Here is a 24,053-nt window from a genome sequence, read left to right as displayed (position 1 = left end):
AACTGAGCTGCATCTACAATGTGGTGAGTGAGCACCGTGTCAAATCCAGCAAGACTCATGCTGCACTTTCATTCCACATCATTTCTTCAGGGAACAGCAGTGACAATACTCTTCACCTTCATGCTTATTCACAGCTCTTTACATGCATCTGCCTGCTTTCACAGGACTGCTGCAGATCAGCACGCTGCTCATGTTTCCAGAAGGAAGAGCACACGGAATTTCTGAGCTGGGCACAGCAGCCTCCCTCACTGCTGGGCCAGCGCTGCTTTCATGGGCACGTTGATGCTGCAGGCCATGGTGCAGGGCAGATTTCCCAGCTCACTGCCCATGGCACTGCAGAGCCTCAAACAAGTCACCAAGTACCTGAGGAGCTCCGTGCTGCCAGACCACAGTCCTACCCCGACCCACAGGCAAGATCTGAAAGCCAGCCCTGGGGTGAGCCCCTAGGATTGGACTCTTTAACACCCAGGACACATCATCCCCAAATCTGGAAGAGAACTGAACTGGACCAGGAAGCTTTGGCTGTACCCACACTTGACCCACACTGAAACTTTCCTTCTCAGCTGTTTCTGCTGGCTGTTCCCTCTGTCTCCTCCCATTCAACATTTACATTGGTTCCCCTGGGTGAGCCCCTCTTTCTGGCTCAGGCACCTCTGTGCTCTCCTGAAGGCCCTTGGAACAGGCTGCAGTATAAACACAGCTGCATCTGCACTCTCCAAGGGATCTAATGCACAGACACTCACTCAGCTTCTCTAGCACTGCGCAAGAAATGAACTCACCAAAATTTTTAAAGTAGCATTCCATGTTTTGATATCTTACTTGAGTTCATCACTACATCAGCATGGGAATATTTGCTTGACTGACAGCTGGACTGAAATTCATGCTGCTCCATTTTTAGGGTGATGGAGTATTAAGAAAACCATGAGTATTAATACACTTTATAGAACTAAGTGCATGAACCAACACACTTTTATGACTCATCCGTGACACTATTTAAGCATTCTAAGGAGTGAAAAGTTGAACAATGCACAGATCTGCTTCACATCGAAAAGAAATTTGTATTTTTGTACGTCATGAGAGTAGTTTGAATTCAGTGATGCTCTGTAACAGATAAGCTGGAACTGCTGACATTTGCAGGTGCTGAAATGGCTCAGTATTGAGTGCTGCAGACATAAACTCCAGCTGACAAAACAGTTCCTCCCAAGTTTATTGGGAGGTTAATATGGGCTGGATTGTGATGAAAATGCTTTTCAGGTTCAGCCCTTTGAGGAAAGGTCAAGCCACAAGCACAAATATCCTATAGACCCCAGCATTGCCAGAGTCACTGCAATTTAGCAGCAATTGTAATTTCAATTGTTGCATCTACAAGTGGAAGTAGAGGTCACAGGGCTCTTGCTGAGCATGCTGTATTTGTTCTTTCATAAATCAGGCTTGGAACAAGCACAGCATGCAGCCAGGAAGGCATACTGCACAGGTTTGGATTTTTTGTGGGTTTTTTGTTTGCTGGCTTGTTTGTTTTTTAATAAAATGGACCTCAGAAATATTTGCTACAAGTGTTATTCAAGCCACTACCTATCTAAAGCACTGAGGACAATGTTTGCCATAAGCAGAAGAGGATCTCATAATAGTAAAAAGAAAGAAAAAGTTTTCTAAATCTCTTAAGAAAAAAATCTTGTTCTAATCTCCAGGTACATATACTTTCCCAATTGTCATTCTTTCTTAATTCTTCCAGTCAGAAACTTAAATATTAGGCATTTATTTTGATGAATGTTACATATATTGTAAAGGTAATTACCACATAGATATAATGATATGTTGTCCCAATGGATTCTACTGATTCAAATTCTGAAGAAATAGCAATGTGAGACCTGGGAAACTTGGACCTTTTGATTCTGATGGATTCTGGAATGCTGTACAAATTTCTTTCAATAGTTCCCTCCCTTTTAGTCAGTTCTGAAATGCATTATAAACTATACTACTCCCATAGCAAGGCAGGCAGTTTATCTATTACAGTCACTCAAATCATCATTTCTGTTGCAAAAGTAGTTGCTGAGACTGAGAATATGGGAGAGAAAGATTAAATAACTGCTCTTAAAACACAAAGATCTTGAGCCCAAATTTTTCACCAGTGAAAATGAAATTCTAATTGTTGCTTACTTTTACAGTCATTTCTGTGTCATGCCTGAGAAATTTCCTGACAGATTTTGACCAAACTGAAATGTTTCTAGTCAGATGCAGCTGTAATACTTTGCAATGAGAAAGTTTTCATCAAAACATTCCCAGCCTTCTCTCCTTTTAATACAATTTGTTTATTTAATGAGCAAGTTTTCCTGGTAGCTCTAGAAACAAAGACACTGAAAAGCCCTGCCTCACTCATTATTGTCTTACTTGTTCTTTCTACCTGAAGCCACAGTTTTGTGGCTGTGTCCAGAGAGTGGCTCTGGAACTTGAAGAGCTGCCAGTTCTTCAGTTTGTTAAATTTGTTAAATTCAAATTGTTAAACATGTGTTTAACAAGCAAAGTTTAGGATATTTACTAGCTAGGTTTCAGCACACCTCAGGCATTTGGCCAGTATCCCTGGAGACAGAAGAAAGTTCTAGCAACTCTCTTACAAGTTTTAAGCACACAATAAATAGATTTGAGCCAAGAAAAAAATATCACCTTTATAGTCCTTGGCATAGGGAGAAGCAGAAGAAACAAATCTCCTGGAAATCCTGGTAACTGTGGGAAAGTCAAATGACACTTGAACTAAAGAAAGCACAATTTCTTTTCCACCTGAACAGCCTTACAAAGACAGAGAACATTGGCAGCTGCTGTTCTCAGCCACTGAGAGCCAAAGCTCATAAGTAGAAACAGAAGAGAGGGAAAACCCCCCAAACTTTACAACTGGTGTGGGACTTCCAAGGGGAACCAATGCTCAACTTTCACACAGAAATGGCTACAGGAAATATTGGTTGAAATTCACGGTAAAAAAATCCCTTGATGTGATTTTAACACATTGAAGTCACAATGATGCTTTAATCACATTAAGTGTGAGATGTGAGTGAGAGCTCCTTACAGAAATGATGACTTAGATGAGGCATAAACGAGGCAGATAGGAGTAGCTGGCCCTTATAAATGCCAGGAAAGCATCATCTTTAGCTATACTGTAGCTACAGGCACATCCAGCACAGATATTCTAAACCTGTAGGCTGGCACACTTGCACAAGTTGTTCCTGGTGGTCTCTAGCCACTGTTATTTTTCTAACAACTCTCTCTACTTACCTCCAGCCCATCAGCTTTGTACTTGCCCTAAAAAAATCCATTTTGGGCTAAATCTGGATGACTGGTCAGTATCAGAATCAGACTTTCCCCATGGGAAAATCTCTTTCATCAAATTTTAATTATTGCTTCCAACCCTGCAGCTTCAGCCACAAAGAACAGACAATAACATTAATCTCCATAATCATTAAGTGTACAATTTTGAAAGTTCAAGAGCACTCATAATTCCATTTGGATTTCCATTTAGGATGAGACCACTGTTCCACAAATTACACTGCCTATCAAATACAGAGCTCCTGTAAAGTGACACTAAATCTTGTTTCCTAATACTGTCTCAGTGATCTCATATTGTAAGTGCAAGCACACAGAGAAAAAGAGGGAAGGAACTTTTCAAATCCCTCTTGATAATTCCATTAGGCTGCTCCTTCTACCAGAAATATTATAAATTTGAGAAAGAGACAATTTGCATCCTGCATGTCTATTAGCAAAGTCATTACAATCCCATTATTATATAAGATTACAAGGTAAAAACAACTTTAGTGCAATGCAGTGGAGACCCACTGATGATCTTTCAGAATGAAACTATAACAAGCTTCCTCTGAAGATGGAATCACAAAGAAAATTGGACAGATTTAATACAGCTTTTACAGCTTTTCAAAGGAACATAAGGAATTAAAGGCTGTAATTAGAATGAATGCTGTATTATAGGCAATAAAGCCCAGTGACATGCAAGTCACTTTTGCATCTGGTTGTTTTGGGCCTGCCCAAGTGTTACTGTCTGTGTCTGCTCTGCAGTGGATGATGACACCTGAGCACAGCAGATCCCATTTGTGTGAGCTGGGCACGTGGCTGGACACGAACTCCCTGAGTCAGGACTGCAGGGACAGGAGAGCAGCACAGAAATGCTGCAAAGCTCAGCGAGCAGAGCTGCTGCTGCCAGGGCAAAGGATGTTCTGCAGGACATCTACAGCTGCTCATGAATCACCTCAGGGCTTAGACCCCAATCCAACACAACTTCTAAACAGAAGTTTTGTTCTAAGTGTGCATTCAAATGTCAGTGCTCTTCCAAAAGTGGGTGGACATTTGTGCCAGGTCCTAATGTATTGGTATTCTCAGTTCAGTCAGAGAGAAAAGAGAGGTTTCTGCCAGGCTAGGACCTGGGAAAGAGTTGGAAAGGAATGTAAATAATTCTCCATCTCTCTTGTTCACATTGTTTATAGATATGTTCTGCCACCGTGCGTCATTTGGAGCGCACCAATGGGGTGAGATGTTTTTGCTTTAAGCATTAATTAAATTAAAATTTACTTTAAGTCTTCTCGGTGTTCTCTATAAAAACAGTGATGTATTTGAAATAAATCAGTTGAGTTCACTTCATCTAGCCTTCTGATGGAGTTCTTCTGTTCCCATCCTGCCTCAACAGCAACACTAATGCAGATGGAATAAATGCTGTATTTATGTATTTCTTCAGACTGATTAGGAAAATAATGTTTGCATTATTTAACCAAGGAAAGATTCTTATTGATGTAATATATTTCTTAGAGCTTTTAAAATAAGCCAATCAATAGTCCTTCCATTTCCTTTCTGTCCCACTGGACTGCAGTAGCAAGATTATTTTTCCCCCAATATTCATCCTAGTTTTCCATTAGCTTAACATTCCCCCTCTGACTAATCCTTGAAATAATCTACTCTCCTCTTCGGTGCTAAGATCCTCTAAAATGATTATATGATAAAACACACTCTATATCTGTTGTTTGTATATTTTTTTCAAAGATAAACCCATGCTAAAGCCACTGCTGAGGGAAGGGTTAGATGGACAGAGCTAAAAACAAACCTAATTCTTACACCTCTTTCTGTTCTCAGATGAGCTTTCAATTTCAGGACCCTCCACTGGCCCAAAATAGAGCAGAACTGGGACAGCTGTTATTCAAAATGCTATAAAGGGGTGGAGGTGCTAACACAAAGCAGTGCCTGTAAAAGCTACATTCACTTCACTGATTACAGAGAGAGAAGATTTGTGTGAAATGATAAATTCCCAGATAACAATCTTCCATCCAACCATAAAATGTAGCTTATGCCCAGATGCAGCACCATCAGTAAAGATAAAGAACATCAGCAAAGGCCTGAAAGGACAGCATTGTGAATGTTGTTAAGAAAATGCTTTGGGCGTTTTCAGATAAAATATCTGCAGCAGGTGTATAAATAGAAAACACAATTGAAGCTTGAATGGTTATTCCAGAATTAAGGTTTGCTCTTCCAAACTCTTTCTGGGAGACGTTTCTATGTGAATACAACATATATGCTAAGACATAACCCAAGAAGGTATGCAAAAATAAATAATTCCCTCCCTGGCTGACAAGTTTACTCAAGCACAGTCCTTGTCACAGATCCTGCAAGTCATCCTCTTCTAGACATCACAGATAGCTTCAGACACCAGCTCTGAGATTTCTGAGTAGTCACTATTTCATTAAAAAAAGAAAAAATATTGAATGTAAAGTTTAAAATTGCAAATCATGTGCCAGCTGAATATTGTACGGAGAAGGTCAGCTGGAATGCTCAAACCCAACCCCTAATCATCATGAACAAGTGCCAAAAATCATAAATGTGTCCCATTCAGCTGCCAACAGTTTCAGCTGGCACTGCACATCTTGGTCACAATACAAAAATCTGTGGTATGGGAAGTGCAGACAGTGCAGCACAGCCGAAATAATAACATCTATCAGTATCACAGGTCTAGAAATCTGCAGAGTAAGTGCTACATCTGTTCAAAACCTCATGCCAAATCTCAGATCCCAGTCATTAGAACTTAAGCTGGAAGAAGATTAGGAAAAATATCTGTCACTACCTAAATGCCTCCAGATGATTTGGAGCTAGGAGGAGCATCATGGATGTGCCATAATTTCCTGTAAAGCACCCTGTATTCAGAAACACTGAGCCCAGGCTGGACTGGGCTATGCAGTTGCTGTATCCTTGTGTTCTGCTCAGGTTTAAGGTCCCAGTCCTGCAGGATTTATTCGCATGCTTTTCCTTATTTCTGCTCAGTCCTGACAAGTTCAATGGACCTGTTTGCATCTGAACTCCAGAACACACAGAGATCTCTGTGGGACCAGGAAAAGACAAGTTAATGTACTAGTATTGCTAGCCCATGTGTTTTTTTTTTAAACTGATCCTAGCCCAAAGATAGAGAAAAGTGAAAGAGGTTTGAATAATGTTTTCAGTGTCACACATCTGTCACTGCTCAGTGCATAACAAAAAGTCATGCTGGAATCCATGGAGATTGAGACACACATAGTTTGGCAACACATAATAAATAAATAAATAAACAATAATAAATTCCTGATACCACATTAAACTAATTGACTCTGAAGAAGGAAAAGTGATTAGGAGATATAAAATTCTCACAGAAGAACACATAGCATGAATGAGCATTGCTATTTATTGCTCATATTCCTGCCTGCCTATTTTTGATACACAAGTGCTCTATTGCACACTAGCTGGACCTGCTACATAAAAATGTAAGAATGAAAACCCACTTTCTTCAGCTTCTATCGGGTTATTCAGAATAGAAGTAGATAAGGTGACAGCAATACAGATCCAACAAAGATGACAGCAATACAGATCAGAAATGAACAGGAAATTGTAGGATGTGATGATGAGCAAATCAGGGACAAAGCAATTTACCAGTTAAGGAGACCTAGGTTATGGCTGCTGCCCCTGGATGTTTCAGAGATTGTGAAAAAGTGAGAAGCAAACCCTGGGCTCAGGACCAAGCACTGAGAAAGCAGCACAGCATCTCTGCCTGCCTGCTGCCAGGGCAGGCACAGACAGCTGCAGATGAGCATTGCTACAGATGGATGACGAGGGGACCGGCTCTCGCAACTCAGGGATCACTATCGTGTGAATATTATCTACTATCGTGTGAATATTATCTACAGTGGTGTGCAGTTACGTTTTTGTAGTTTCGGTGACAGCCGGGGGTGTCTAGGACAGGAAGAAAGACTGACACATTTCCCCTCGCTGCTGGGGGGAGTGTGGCATGGCAACACCAGAGCTCCAATCGAGTTACAAGAAACAAATCTCCAGCAATAAATGGCAAAGTAGAGCTGCCTGACAGACTTTGGGAGGGACCAGGGTTGGCTGATGCAACCCCAGGGGTATAAAAGAGTGAGCATCCATCTTGAAGATGAACTGAGCACATGGTGTCCACGAAGGTAGCTCCCGGCGCTGCAAATTCTTCCTTATGTAGTCCTTTTGTTGTATTTTTGTTACGGTTTAATAAACCTTTTAAATTTCCAAAGTGAACAGTTGTTTTTCACAGCACCTTTACAGTCTGAAGGGGTTCTGGTCATGTCCTTTTCTCAGAACCCTGGAGCAAAGCTGATAACCCTGCTGAGCTGTTTTGCCCTACTGAGCCCTCTCCCCTCGGGTGACTGTGGTCAGGAACAGCCTCAGCAAAGTCAATGAAAACCCTGCAGCATGGCAGAGTGAGCTCAGAGCAGACCCAACGAATGGTCAGGAATGGAAGCTCGTGAGGGAAGCATCACAGAAGCCTGGTCCAAGTCAAAGAGAAAGTGCAGCCTTCACTGCAGACGCCGCAGGGCCCTCAGCTCCTGCCTGAGAAGGTGTGCACAGGCAGGCAGGGAGCTGAGGACGAGGATCTCTCCCCTGAGCTGCCGGCAGAGGCTGACCCAGGTAAAGCAGAGCTGGCAGTGTCCCCTTCCCTCACTGCCAGCACAGCTGAGCTCATACACCCAGGGTGTCCCAGGAAACTCCTCTCCCCCACACGGGACTCCCTGCTCTTGGACAAAGGGATCTTAAAAAAAACTTGACCCTATTCTTAACCCACAGGAGGCACAGTTTAAGTGCTTTGAAGTCTTCCATTTTGAAGTGAGAATGGGAGGGGAAGAGGGACAAGGAGGAAAGAGTTGTAGGAGTCACTGGGGCCATGGTGAAGGACACTCTGAGCTGATGTGGCCACAGATCACCCATCCAGAAATGCTGCCAGTGCTCTTTAACCTGATGGTCGTGGCCAAAGGGAGATTTTAACACAACAGAACAAAACTCTTTCTTCTTGGTGGAAGAAGACCATTGCTACCCTGTGTGCACAGGGAGGCCAACAGCAGCATTTTTTTTGACTTTGGTAGAAGTGAGATCATCAGGCACACTGCAATCCAGATAAAGAAAAAGTGGGGGATCAGGTGGGAGGGAGAACATGCACACATAAATAATTTCCAATCAAGCGCAAGACTTAACTGTGCCTCTTTTTCTCTACCCAGAATACTGCTTGTGGAGTAAACTAGGAAAGACCATATTAGATGAAACTGATAGGCTAATAAAAGATGTAGTAATTACTAGAATTAACAAAAACACTTTCCTATCTGGGCAGGCAAAAGTGGATGGGATTTTCTTTGTGTCATTGAATGCAATTTTTAAGTTAAGTCTCACTCCAGGCATGCAAACCCCATCATTTTCTGCTTACATTATATCTGCAGCAAAAATAGCAAACCAGAAAATTAGTTTTGCAATATAAAAGCTCCCTAAAGGAAGGCACTGCTAACCTGAGTTACTGTGGGAACAAAAGGCTGATTTGGAAGTACTGGATGTGGAAACAATGACAGTTAAAGGAATGGCCTCAATGAAGTACTGGATTCTTCCCAGTGACACAAGAACAGCAGAAACTGTATTTCCCAAGAGTCAAGGATCCAGCTGCTTTCTGCTCTCGAGTTTTTGAGAAGCAGTATTCCCCAGGATGATTTAATTTCTGAATGACTAGAACTGCTCTGTGACTCTTTCCCCTCTGCCAGGAGCAGCTGGGTGCAGCTGCTCTCCAGGCCTTGCTGAACTAAAAGTGTCCAGGTCTTGCTCACAAAGACAGACTTGAGCACAGTTCCACTGAACTTAGAGCCAGGACCTGCATGGAATTGGAATGCAGTTGGGGAAAGTGCTCCTGCAGCAGAGGTGCAGCGCTCGGGAGTCTGGGAGGAGCAGGAGTCCCACTGCAGACAGCAGCAGCAGCCTGCAGGTGCCCCACCGCGCTGGCAGAAGCAGAGACTGGCTGCAGGGAGAATCCATGAGCCCTCATTTTCAGCTCACCTGCTCTCCTTCCATATCAGCAAAGTTCTGGATTTAAACCAGGGGCAGAAAGAGGAAAATCTGCCTGACAACAACTATTTCCATTAAATGAGCCAATAGGAATCATTCCAGTCACTTCTGACCCATTTGGGACCTTCAGTGCTTTTTGGTCTCCAATAGTTTCTTTTCTAAATGTGCTAGAAAAGCTTCCTAGGACCTGTCATCTACTAAGCTAAAACCTTCCAGCATTCCCTGAGGCTCAGTTAAACTGAGTACTGAAGTGGATATGGACTTTTAGATGGCTCATAAACTTTTTAGATCTTTAGTTCTATTATTCCTAGTGGATGGTTTTATAAAGTGATTCAGGACCTCATGAGGAATTGCTCAAAACCATACAAGATATTATTAGCATGTGTCATGACTGGAAAACTCCTTTCACTGTGCTATTTTCTAAATGTTAAATTTTTCACTGTTGCTCTGTTTTCAGGAGAGCAGAGAAAATCACAGTATTTGACAGGAAACAGATTTGTCCATGCTATTTTTTTTGACCAAAAAAGTAAAGCACACAAATTCCCTCCTCAATATAACTCTTCTTTAATTTCAGAAAAATGTCAAGATTCCTATTAAAAACTCCACAGTCAAAGAGCAACTCAAAGCATAAGTCATCATCATAAATCAGACACCAAGAAATCACTTTACCAGCTTTGAAAGCAAATAATTTTTTCTTGGTAGAAGTAACCTTCATTGCCAAGGTGAACTGTTTTTCTACTAGTCTTTGGAGATATTTAATAAGATGTATGTACCCTTTTAAAATTCTCTTACACTGTTAACATGCATTTCATAAGGCCAACGAGGCAAAAAGAAAATCATAAAATGTCATTAGAGTATTTCCAGAAGCTCTGCAGATACCAAATTAGCAAGACTTGCATATCCAGACATAATACAATCAGCAGCAGCAGCATAGTCAGAACACTGTACTCAGATCTGTAGCTGCTTCCCACTCCATAATGAAATGGAAGGTAAACACAATTATCACTGCCTTCCTTCTGTTTACTGAAAAGAAAAGGTAAACTCCGTTGGATTCTGGTTTATAAGAGTCCAAGGAAGTTAAAATCCACAACACCAAATAAAACCTATCCATTTTCTAGACACAGAAATGGTTCAGAAATCAAAATGGGATTCATTTCAAGTCTGGTGCAGTGGTTAGACACACTGGTTAAGTACCTGCTTTTCTGTTAGGGGTTCCCTTATGTGTCTCTGAAAGAGGGTTCCTCAGACAGACTCCCTTGGCAGTGCAATTAGTCCTTAAGGACAGCAAGAATTAAACACAAATGCAACATGGAGCAGTGGAAGGAAACTCTGTCCAGCTGCCAGTTGGGTTTGCAGTGCTCAGGCTGCAGCTGCTGTTTGGCAGTGAGCACAGAGCAGCTCCAGCCCTGGGGTGGGCAGTGGAGGAGGGGCTGAGCAAAGCTCTGGCACCACCAGCTCTGCTCTGTGCCAGCTGCTCAGGAGTACCTACACTCCCCACTTAGGTCTGGTCCACAGGAGAAATGTGAATTTCAGACTGTCTCTGAATCTCTCATGTAATTTCCATGCCTTTTTTCTTTGAACTGTGCCTCTGAGACCTTTTCAGCTCAATGCACATGTCTGCAGACAGCAAACACATACTATATGCCCCCCTGGAGATTTAGCTTTTATTTCCTCTTTATTGTTAGCTTAACAAGACTAAAAGCACACTCTTTTGCTCGAAAAGGAAAAGGAAACCATATAAACCTCATTTTGCCCCAAAACTATATAAGCTTCTCCATGCAGCATCTTTAGCCTAACAAAAATATTAATGAAGCTCAGCTTCAGCATCTGTGTTTGATTCTCTCACTGCCTTACAGCTGACGTATTTTTTCTAAACCCATCCTTTTCTGCCTATTCATTTATGAAAAGAATAGTGTTCCTATGAGTGCTGTGCATGGTAAAAGATGACAGTTTGCTGACTTACTACTTCTCCAGCAGATGAGGTTGTTTGTTTGTATTTACCTCAGTGCATTTAGACAACCAACTCTGGAGGAAAAGCTCTGGGGATCTACACAAGAACTTCCTGACTGGCTGCACTTCCACTAAAACAAGAAGGACTTCCAAAATGGAGTGTGAACCTTTTTCTCACACAGAAGCTTTGGCATTTTAGCTATCTTGTTTATATACAGGCAACTGTCCCCAGCGTGTATGCACAGGATTAAATCAGAAAAGCTTATTCCTGCATAGGAAACTAATCTGATAAAAGGCAATCTGATTCTAATTTGACAAATTATGAACTTCACAACTATCAATTTGTCATATATATGTATTTGTAAAAATATAAACTAACATATTTTTGCCTACAGACTTTGTTCCTGGCATGAAAACTTATGCATTTGGAGACTCTAAAAGTGCTGTTCTGAGAGGAATGATCTCTTCAGTTCCCAAATTATCCCCTACCACTGTCAGGCTTGGAAGTTCTGCTGATCTACATATTCAAATTGCACCTGTCATGCTCATGACCACTTTTCTTCTTACATGTGAGGACACATGATTTCAGAAGCTTGCACTCCCTCTGGGATTGGCATAAATAGATGGATCTGAAAACAGTTCTGTTCCTGTGGCTGTGGGAAATCTCACACATACTGCTGCCTTTGGAATTGCACAAGTTACAGCATAGGGATCACACATAACTGTTTTCATAAAATCAGAAAGAAAGAATTAGAGCAGCCTTACTGATATAAAAGCTGATGGCAACATGTCCTGCAGGTGCAGAAAGGAAAGTAATGTGAACTTGAGAGAACACTTCACTTGACAACAAAAGCTGAGAAAGAAATAATCGCTCTTCTCTCCCCTCCGTCAAAAATTCAGCTGCTGAGTGTTTTTGTGAGCAAAATGAGAGATGGCAACTCTTCCTTGGTTTATTTCCAACAGAAGACAACAAGATGCTGCTTTTCTTGCTCAAATTGCTCCCTTTGAACCTCCCAACAGAGTCACATCCCTCTTGGGCTGTGAGCAATTTTGTCTTTCAGCTTTACTCTTTGGCCTTAATGCCAGTGTTACCAACAGGACACGAACACCCAGGTGTTTGCCACAGTGTGTTGTTTGTGCCACAGGGAAGTGTGATGTGGACTGTGTACCACATCCAAATTATTGTCAAGCAATACTGAGCCCCACAATCACTTCAAGCAAGATTATAAACAAAGCAAAGAAAACCAAACCAACACCAATTCAGCAGTTGAAGACCAGATTCTGAAGAAATTCTTGCCTTGTGAGAGAACTACAGTACACGGAGTTAGAAAAAGAAAACAGAAATGCTTGAATAGTTTGAGTACCTAAAATGTTAGGAAGAACCTTATGGAAGACAAATATAACAGAAAGCACCATCACTCTTGTCAAACCTGCAGCAGCAGTTATTTTGTAATTTCTTCAATTTACAACCACTTCATAGATCCCCTCCTAGGACACCACCTCCCCACTTCTTACCTTCACAGGATTCACAGAATCACAGAATTACTGGGTTGGAAGAGACCTTAAAGATCAATGAGTCCAACCTATTCCCTAACACCTCAACTAAACCATGGCACCGAGTGCCACCAGTCTTTTTTTAAACACATCCAGGGATGGTGGTTCCACCACCTCCCTGGACAGACCATTCCAGTACTTTATCACCCTTTGTGTGAAAAACTTTTTTCTAATATCTAACCTATATTTTCCTTGACGCAGCTTGAGACTGTGACCTCTCATTCTGTCAGTTGCTGTCTGGTGACAGAGACGGACCCCCACCTGACTACAACCACCCTTCAGGAAGTTGTAGAGAGTGATAAGGTCACCTCTGAGTTTCCTTTTTTCCAGGCTAAACAACCCCAGCTCCCTCAACTGTTCCTCATAGGCTTGTGTTCCAAGCTCCTCACCAATCTTGTTGCCCTCCTCTGGACATGCTCCAGCATCTCAACATCCTTCCTAAACTGAGGGGCCCAGAACTGGACACAGCACTCAAGGTGTGGCCTCACCAGTGCCGAGTACAGGAGGAGAATGACCTCCCTGCTCCTGCTGGCCACACCATTCCTGATCCAGGCCAGGAGCCATTGGCCTTGGCCACCAGGGCACACTGCTGGCTCATGTTCAGCTGGCAGTCAACCAGTACTCCCAGGTCCCTCTTTGCCTGGGCACTGTCCAGCCACACTGTCCCCAGCCTATAACGCTGCAGGGGCTATTGTGGCCAAAATACAGGACTCAGCACTTGGACTTAATAAACTTCATCTTGTTAGACTCTGCCCATCTATCCAATTGTTCCAGGTCTCCCTGCAGAGCCTTCCTGCCCTTCCTTCAGGCTCCTAACAGAATGAACCAGGTAGAGAGCACCAGTAACCATACAGTACCAAAGCCTGCTTTTACAGGTAGGGAAAAGAAGAAATGGGACATTGGGAAAAGGAGGAGCTGAAGGGAAATTTAAGAATTAAGCTTCTTTTCAATCCCAGGTAGAAGACATGTAAGCCTTCTCTGCTTCTCAGTTTTACTCAGCATCCAGTAAAAAAAAATATTAATGCAAGCTACAATTGTCAATCAGAAGAAAAAAAGCAATGGGAAACATGCCTGCCCTTTACACAGCCTTTAAGTTTGTTAATCGAAAGGCAAAAAGAACACAGCATGAAAAGTGCTTTAGACTGTTGTGTAGACTAAAATGTGGCCTATATCCCAGTAAATCCTTACCTTTCATTGTGCTTCTATGTTGTCAGTGTAAGCCACAGCTTGAGCTGTGTCACACGAGCAGCCATGCTCAGTTGGCCTCCCAGCCCTGTCTGTATGGTGCAGAGATGTTCTGCTGCTTGCAGAGCAGACTGAGCACTCACTGAGCCGTGTCCTGCTCACCCTGCAGCTCCTGCCCTGGTCACCTCCTGGGCAGCGAGGGAGGAGCTCAAGCACAGCCCCAGGCCCAACTTGCTCTGCAGTTTGGATGTGCCCTGCTAACAGCCCTGAGCCACCACTGTCATTGCAACTTCATTTAATTTACACCACCTTCACTAGACTCTGCTGTAGAGTTGTCAATCAAAAGGACAATCGGTCCATTAAGGCTGCCACCAGTCAAATGCAATTTTGGATAACTCAGAGGAGGTGAACTCACTCACTGTATGAATCCTGACAAATTGTCTATCACCTCCTTCCTTCCTTTTGCATTTTTTTAAGTCACAATGTGAGCTGTTTCTTGCATTTCTAGTAATCCTATTAACTTCCAAAGTGATGCAGCATGGGAGCCCAGTCAATCAGCCAGTCAGTGAGAATTAATGGCCAGTGGAAAGGCTGCCTGTGATAGATTGAGCTTTCATGAAAGAAAATTGGAAATGCAGGTGAAAGAGTCAATGGAGTAAGCTGCAGTAGCCTGGGGCCCTGCCAACAACTGAGTGAAAAATAGCTACAAAACACTGTACAGCTCCCTGCAATGCCCTGGCCCTCAGGCCATGTACCAAGCAGATTGCTCAGGCCACAGAAGAACAAGGTCTGTATCAACACATAGTTACCAACCTCAGGTGGGGCTGCTAACTCATTAGTGGAATGAAGCTGGGGGAAGAAGAAGATGAAGCACTGTGTTTTGGAGAAGATCCAAACCATCTCCGAGCCTTTTCTGGATGGGTGGGGAGGCTTATGGAAGGCCACAGAACACAGAGTCCTTCACCACAACTCACTCTGCGTCTGCTCACCTCAATGTCAGTTAATAGAAACTGATGGCAGCTTTTCTAGCAGAACACACCAGAGATAAATGCAAAGTTTCCCTTCTTTTGGCAGCAAACCAATCAGCAAATCAGCAATCAGCAAAACAAATCATCCAGATCTGAGATGGAACTTCAAGGCCTCAGTCAAACTGGAAGGCCAAGGCAGTTTGATTGCAGCTCTCTAGTCCTCTGCATTTGAAGCAAAAATCTTCTAGTTTTGGCTGCTTGAATGCATTCTGCGTTCTGCATTGATGCATTCAAATAGAAAAGCACAAATCTCCAAATCTGACAGGTGGTTCTGGAAGATAATCCTCCTTCCAATAGGAGCAATGGGAACAAACCTAACTAGTTCAGATGCGCAAACCCTTAGAGGAATGTTTGAAAGCCAGGATTTGGTTGTCTAAAACAACAGAGGATAAGGTGTATGGGTTTCCCAGGGTTACCTGTAGGCAGACCACAGTCATACAAGAGCTTTTATTGTTACACAAAAGCAAAAGAAACACAACTGACCTAATTCTAGGCCTTCTACACTTATATATTTTGTGATTCTTGATGCTGTGCATTAAAACAGTGCACACAGTACCAAGAATAAAAGGACCAACTTTATCCCTCTCACAAGTAAGATTTTCTTGGCCCTGTAATGAAGAGAAGCAGATAAAGATGGCTTGTGATGCTCTTTAGTTTCACCGACACAGTCCAATATGATTAGATTCTGTAAATGAAGTGTGCAGGGGTGTCTGCTGACTCCATTACTTCTGAAGAGATTCACTTGTATCCAAGGATAAGTTTTCACCACAAAAACAAAACAAAAATTGCAAACAAACAAACAAACAAAACAACAACCCAAAACTAAACCAAACCAAAATAAAAAAAACCCAAACCCTCCATGCTTGGTTGGTTTTTTTCTGCACATTCCAAGTGATTTCAAGCAAGAGATGTAAATATTCCAGTTCTGGAGTCTAATTTTTGTAGGAGTGAATCAAATTACCTTTTGGAAGTGACTTCTGGCTAGCACTCTACTTAATTCATTCTGTCAGCATGTGCTTTAGTGCTTTGTGTGGGAGACTGACTTTGTCCAAGACTGATGCTCTCTCCTCTGTAAATTGAATCCACTGATGCATAATTGAGCCCTTGACTATATCAAGCATTTGCTTCACCAGACCCTTTTCTTGCTTACTTTTGCTATATTTGCTCTGTGAAAAATATGCTGTTTTCATTCTAGGGAATGAAAAATTGAGATGCGTGCTGAGCATGCTTGGAGCCCTGCAGAAGTAGGTAATATTTGATACATGTCAAGTAACACCTTTGATTTCTATTTTGCTACTCCTTTTGTTTTTTACAAAATGCTTTTAAGCGAATTTTATCAGAAGAAAAAAACCCAAAAAACCAGTTAGTGTTTGTGTTGAAATAGTAATTATTCTGGTTTTGGAAAGACAAGAGCCAGGCTGACTCCGTAGCATCCTGTGAACCTGTGTGTATCTTACAAAGCTCACGGGGCTGCTCTTGGGGAAGTAACCAACAGTCTGGAGCCTTTTGGCAGAGCCCACTCAGCATCCTGTGGTGCTCATTGACTGTACAGCACCCACAGCACACACCCTGTCCCACACCTCAGATACTTCATCTGGAAAATGAGGGAATGTTTGCACTTGATGAATAAGTATCCCACGGGGAAGCCAGTTTCCTTGCCCCTCTGGCTGTGCTAATTAATAGCATGTCACGACTGGGTTTTACTCATTCAGAGAGAAGCACAGAACAGCAGGATTGCCATTCTAAGTGCCATTCATCTCTCTGCTGCTGAACTTCCAGGCTTTGTTCCAAAGGGGTTTGAAAGATGTTAGGAAGCAGGTGCTAAGAGCTAATGCCTGACAGGCACAAATGTCCGAGCAGGCTGAGCCAGGTGTGGCAGCCCCAGCACAGAGCCCTGCCCCGTGGCTGCCCTGCTAGCATCGCCTGCACTCAGCTGTAATCCCAGTCTCTGCTGCGTCTGAACTGTCAGAAAGACTGCCTGCTTTTCTGTGTATGGTGAAATGTGGAAAGGCACCAAGGTGCCACAAGCACCATGCAAAATGGATCAGATAACAAGAACGGAGGAAGCAAAAATCAAGTTTTAGCCAACACACCTATTTGGAGAAGCATATTTGTGGCCAAACATCACCACGCCTTTTGACAGAAGGGGGGGCTGAGAGGACAGAACAGTTTGAAGTAATGGTACAGAAAAGCCAGACCATTACTGCAGGAATGGCTTGTGACACTCTTTAAACTCTTTTTGCTGTTATCAAGAACTATGTGACTGTGTTATCCTGGAACAGAAAAGCTTATTCCACAAGCATAGTATAATTACACTTCACTTAGATATAATGGAAATTCTGCTAAAACCTTTGAAGATCTCGTTAATCTTTCCTGCTTAATTTACACCAGCTTTGTAATTCTGGAGAATTTCAAACCTAGTGTTTGAAAGAGAGGACAGTGCTGAGGTTACTCTGATGCAGTTTACCAGCTCACTTAGAAACTGTATTTGGCCTAGACTTCCTGCATGATCTGGCCAAGCTGCTCCCTGCCCATCTTGCAGAGAGAGAAGAATATTCTTCCTTCACCAGTTGGTGTCTCCATGTGGGACACTACAAATGGATGCTCCTTGAAGCAGGGCTGATGCTCCAGAGTATACACTCAGTGCAACAGGACTCTGATTTTTAACCATTTAAAACCTAAGAGTGTGTCACAGTGTATATAACAACAATCACCTCTGGGCAGGGGTTTTCTGTTTGACAAATCTCTGCTTATCAGCAGCATTCATCTCCGTAAGAAGATGTGATCTTGAACCTTTGCACAGGAAATAAAAGAAGTAATAACAAAGAAAATTGAATAATAAGTAGAAATAATTTCAAATAAAACAATCCACAGCTAAACTTGTGGAAACAACTGTGCTTGGAATTCTATGTTGAACATACAGAAGTTTGCCATCATTGTACATTTTTAGGTTTCCTTTGTTGAGTTTTGTCAAGAATGTATCTGTGGTATTTTTACAACACTGATGTCACTGGCACATGTAAGCTATCTCATGACTGTCATTCATAACAAAATGGGGACAGGTTGTTACAAGTTTATCTTTTTCTGGAAGCCCTTGGGTTTCTCTGCACCAGTTAGGCAGATTGGTTTTGACATGTGGGTTGCAGTTGCAGATGCCAGTCACAGAGCAGCAGAGAGCTGCAGAGCAGCCTCTGCCATCCCTCCAGCTCTAGAGGTCACTGCACAACCAGGATTATGTTCAGTACTGGCTCCAGAGCCCTGACTCACCCACAGCTGAACAGACCCTGTGTCTCAGGGCAAGTTCACATTCCTAAGTTTTTCAGATTCTCCCTACATGTATAATTAATATCATATTCTGCACTTTGCTTTATAGGAGTCCTCAAAAAAAGCATATTCAGAAGGCATTCAAATGAAGGCTGCTGTGAAAAAATAATAAGAGTACTACCAGATAATACAAAGTTTCTACATTTACTAAATGTTTTGGGGTTTTTTTGATGTTGTTGTGTGGGGGTTTTTTGTTTTGGTTTTTGTTTGGTTTTTGTATGTTTGTTTGTTTGTTTGTTTTTTAAATGAAGTTAATGCAGAGAAGCTTTCTGCAGGTATAAAGTACCCAGCCTGGAATAACTGTAAATCAATATGTACTGGAGCAGGACCCTAGGATGTGATTTCCAAGTCCTGCAGCAGAAAGGAGTAAATTATTTGCAAAAGTACTGCGTAAAATGTAGCTGAATTACACTGCAGAAAATCTGTTCCCAAGCTCTTAAAAGCCCAGTAAAGGTCATTACAATTGATTTAATGTCATCCTTTGCTTACTGTGTTTTCACCTCACAGGACTGCACAGGACACAACACAGCAGCAGCTGGTGGGTGAAATCAGATGAGACCTTTCCTAGGCTGAAACACAATCAGCTCCATTCCCCACCTTAATGTCTATGTACACATAGGAGAAGAAACATTCATATGAGTCTCAGAAGTATTAGAAAGATCTAGAGAAAAAATAGCAAGTTTCCAGTTTCCTCAAGTATCTTTCCACTTTTCTGCTGTGTTGAAGATGGACAGTCCTGATGCATTATTTACAGTGCTGTTGGGAATGCCCTGGAGCCAAAGAAAGCATATTGTGGGCAAGAGAACTGCTGCTGCAGAGCTTGTGTCGTGGAGGCAGAGCAGAGCAGGGCAGCCGTGGCTTCAGATGGCACCACAGCAGTACAGGCACAGCTGAGGCTTTTGGGGGTAACAGAATTATTATTTCTGGAAGGAATCCAATACTCGTAAAGCAAGATATTTCTCAAAGGCACAAAGAAGCATAAAGGCTCAGCTCCCTCCTTTAAGAATTCTAACTTTCCATTATTTCCTTTATTTTGTGGGCTTGCCTCTACATATATTAATTGTAACTCTCTTTCTTCTGCAAAACAAGCCTATTCTCTGACCAGACTTTCTTCTTGTCCTGGTTTAGGGCAAATTTGGGACAAAACCTCTAAAAGTGCCCCCCACTCAAGAAAGCAAACCCACGCAGCCCCTCCCCCCAATTGGTTCAGGTAGAATTTCTCAGAGAGAAGTGGAAGAAACCTGTTGATTTAACAGGCAGAGCACTCCCCAGCACAAAAAATGAACACTAGCAGATGACAAAGCTCATTTGCTGCTCTGAAGAGATGACAGCTTCAGAAAGTCTCTCTGTGGCTGGTCGCTCTGTTATCAGTCCCTCTGGCACTGGGAAAGGCTGCTGCCCAGAGTAGGTCACAAAGTGAAAGCTCTCCCTGCTCCTCGGGTCCCGGTCCGGAGCAGGTTCAAACAGGTCCAAGAAAAGGGAAAGACAACCAGGTGAAGTAAAACTTGGACTGCCTCAGCTAGCTAAAGTAACCAAAAGGCAAAGGAGCGCTGTGTTGAGCCCCGTCCGTGCCCAGACAGCACAGAGGATTCTGTGTTCCAGCAGACTCTACAGGAGTGAGTGCAGACTTTGATAACCGACTCCTTGCTTCTTCTTCCACCTTCGCTCTCCCAGCCCCTCTTGAAGGCACAGAATATAATATCCAGCATAAACAGAACAATGACTGGGGATACGAGCATCATAACATCACCCTAGGACACCTCTCCAGCTTTCTTCCGAAACTGTCCTCCTCTACTCAAATACAGCACTACTCCCTCTTCTTCCAAATCCACCATGTCAAATATCTCACAGGAATATGCTTTCAGATTGGCTCCAAGTTAAAAAAGCACACTAATATAAGTATTTTAGTCTTATTGTCTATAAGTTATCTTTTCCTCAGTGTTACAATGCATTAGGATCCAGTTGCTTGGCAAAGATCAGATGCTGCAGTGGTTTTTGCTGTTACTGCGACTACAAAGAACAGCTGAAAGGATCAACAAAAGCTGTACTGCTCACAGAGGTGGCATTTAGATTTTAAACTCAAGACAACAAGAAACATCCACCTCTCTCTGGCACAGCATCAAGAAATCTGCTGGCACTTGACAAACAAATGCAATAACAACAGCAGCAGCAGCAACTTCACCAGTAGGGATCTGCCTGAGCTTTTATGCTTCTTTCTGCCTTCCCTGTGCCTGAGAACCTGGTGGGAGGTAAGCCCTGAGGCAGCATCACAAACTGTGAGCAAAAGGCTGAGGATTCTAAGGATAAAGCTGAGGGAAGAGCACTTTGCACACGTGTGAGTACAGGCCCAGCACAGACCTGTCCAATTCTCAGCCAGGGCATCCAAGATCTGCTGCACCAACAACAGTGCCAAGAACTCTCCTTTGAGTGCTCAAATGTTTTCAGCCTTGGGCTTTGAGAGAAGATTCATTTCTCCTTCTGTATTTCCCTACTTAATTTCTTATTTTCAGGTGGCTGGTTTGAGACATGGTGCCTTGGTAAATATAACAATATAAAATATTTCAGTCAGACATTGAAATGAATGACAGAACAATAACTCAAGGCTAGTACATTGTTTCCTCTTCAGCCATGTCCTCAGTAGCAAAGCCTGGAACAAAGCACTGTAATTCATACTCTCAAATTACTACGGAAATTATATATACCGGAATTAAATTATACACTAATATGTTAATGCCAGTAGTCAATCCGGGTTTATTTACTACTCAGTTATTTGTGGTCTTTTCTGTACAGATCTGTGAGAAGTTGATGTAAAGCTGCAGGGTATTTTGAAACTAGAAATTTTATCAAGCCTATATATTTGTGTTCTGAGTTTTTTAAACTGTAATTTTGACATTAAGGAAATATTTGAACCTGTAAGTGGGATTTTTAAAATAAAGATATTCTCTCTCTTTATTAAGTGACCAAATGTGACCAGGAGGGCTGGCAGATGAGATTCAAAGCCTCTCAAGCATAATAAAAACCTGACTTGGTTTTTTTTTACCATTTTTTCACTCTTTTTTTGCCTACTGTTAAAAAAACCCCAAGACGTTAGATGCTAGCTCTATTGCTACTGGCTTAAAAGCATAAGGATCCCAACCTTACTGACATTTCACTTCTCAAGATCACTCCAAGGGTTTACCCTCAAGTGAACTACATGAACAAACCTAGCACACGATGAAAAGTCTGCATCTCAGGAGCAGGTGCAACTCCAGCTCTGAAGGGGTCATGCCAAAGCTGAATGAGCACATGAAAGCCTGCAGCTCCAGTGAAATGAAGCTTTAATGTTGCAGTTTGCTCTTAGCAAGTCATTTTGGTGAAGCTGGCCAAAGCTTTTTAAATGTAAGGTCATTTCTGCATGTTGATTAGCAGCCAGCAGCTATAAGCATGGAAATGCCATTTGAAACACTCAGAGCATAATTCACATGTATTAGTTGCAAAACCTAATCAGGATTGCAACGCTTGAGAGAGTAAAACAAACACATGTCATAAACTTCTCCAATGAGTTATGTCCAGCATTTTACAGGAGCTGGGCAAACATTAGTGCTAAAATAAGAGTGCAGTCCAATGTAGGCTCTCACATCCACAGAGCTAACACAAGTCCATTTATATTCAGAGAAGACATATTTCATTCTGGAGTTTATCTGTTATGTAACATAAGAAATGCCGCCTAATGAGGACTGACCTAATTTCAAAAATGGAGAGAGCAAACTCTGTGTGCTTCTCCTCTCACTGCTCATTAGCAAGTGCCTTCCTCTCCAACAGCCCCCTACCAAACCAGTAAAACATGTGGCTGATAAAGGCATTTTTTTCACTATCCCAATTGGTTAGCAGTAACTCTAAATTGCTCAGGGGAAAACAAACACCACCAGCAGCCTCCCCTGCTCCTGAAGCTCAGGGGCTTCTTGATACCCATCCTCATAGCAGGGGCCAGAGGAGTGTTCAGAGCCCCTGTCTGGGGAACCTCAGTTACCTGTAGTTACTTCAGCAGCATTAATACATGATAAGGAGGAGATAACTCTGCAAAGGAAATTAAAATATTTCTCTGATTGCATTGAAAATTCAGCTCCACTTGAAAAAAATCACTGATGCTGGGAAAAAAAAAAAAAAAAGAAGATCTGCTTGTCTCAAATGGCTCCTAAATTAGAAGCTTGTCATCGAGGCTGATTTAATGAAATATTTCAGAAGCAGAGATCATGACTGCACAGCAAAAACACTTCATCAAAGGGAGTCTGACTGGTAATGCATCTACATCCTAAAAATAAAAGATATAGCCAAGGTGAAAGGGGAAATGAAAGCTGTTGGGGTGGAGGCAGTGTGTCCAAAATCATGCTGCAGACCCAAGCCAGTTCTACAATTGGTGTCCTGACTCTGCTCAAGCAGGCCTGAAGGGCTACTGCTCACTGCATAATCTTCCTTCAGCTGGTCATGTGTGGATTAAACTAAACACCGTACATGCAATTTCTGAATAAAAACCCTTTTTGTTTTTCATATAACCAATGTCTTCCATATATACCTGGAAACCTTACCTAGAAATACACCTGGAAAACTTGCTTTTGCTCCTATAAAAATTCACCCCTGGAAATGTATCACACATCTTTCTATACTCAATAAGCTTTAAGTTTGTACATTTCTATTTATTTTCTCTACTGTTTCTGTGACTTTTTTTTTTCATAACACAGATACTGTATGAAGAAAAAATAGAAGAAGCTAAAATGCTTTATCATGAAATGATTAAAGTTCTCAGGATTAGGGAGCTCCTGAATTATCTGAAATTACTTCTTCTGTGAAATTCCCTCTTCTGTGTGTCTCAAGTAATTCTCTTTATGGTATACACAATGAAACTGCAACTGAATCAGACTAATAAATGATTAGTTGCATGAAAAGCTACTGGATAAACAGCCAATATTCAGACCAGCAATGCAAAAAGAAACATTAGTGCATTTCTCACTGCCTCTTATTACACAAGTAAAAAACAGGGGTGGTCTACTCTTTTCACATCTGGCAAAAAGGAAGGTTAACAGAGTCATAGTATGAATACAGTAATTGAGTAAGACAGCTCTTTCATATTTATGGGCAAAAACAGTAAAACATTGATTTTAATCCTGTGGGCTCTATAAAGCACAGCTCTAGATACCAGGGTGAGCACTCATGTAACTACTGTTACAAATGAAAATTTGTCCAGCCAAATGAAAATAAAAAAATAAAATATTTATTTTTCAATCAAGTTCTATCTAGCCAGTCACAAGGAAAGAACAGAGCTGAGCCTGGGGTCGGCCCTGGGTGTGCAACAAGGAGTCAGCCTCAGCAGAGGTTTTCTCCTATGCCCACACACCTCCATCCTGGCACAAGCGGTTTTTATAGGGAAAATTCCACTTGAGGCCAAGATTTTGGCAGTAAGTCTTTTCTTCCATTCAGAGTCCATAGGTAAATAAGATTTTATTTTTTGGTGATGAAGAAGAACAATTCAATGTCAGGAGTTGTTGAATCCCTTGATGAAGTTTACGGGAACGCTGCATTCCCATGGATCTGCCCGAGGATTTCCATGAGATCCATCCCGGGTCTTTCTGGCGATGATCAGTGCCTGGGGTCCCGGATCTCTCCAGCCATGGCTCA

Source organism: Lonchura striata, chromosome 11 (genome assembly GCF_046129695.1).
Source record: "Lonchura striata isolate bLonStr1 chromosome 11, bLonStr1.mat, whole genome shotgun sequence".
NCBI classification, from domain to species: domain Eukaryota; kingdom Metazoa; phylum Chordata; class Aves; order Passeriformes; family Estrildidae; genus Lonchura; species Lonchura striata.
This window is presented reverse-complemented; position numbering follows the sequence as displayed.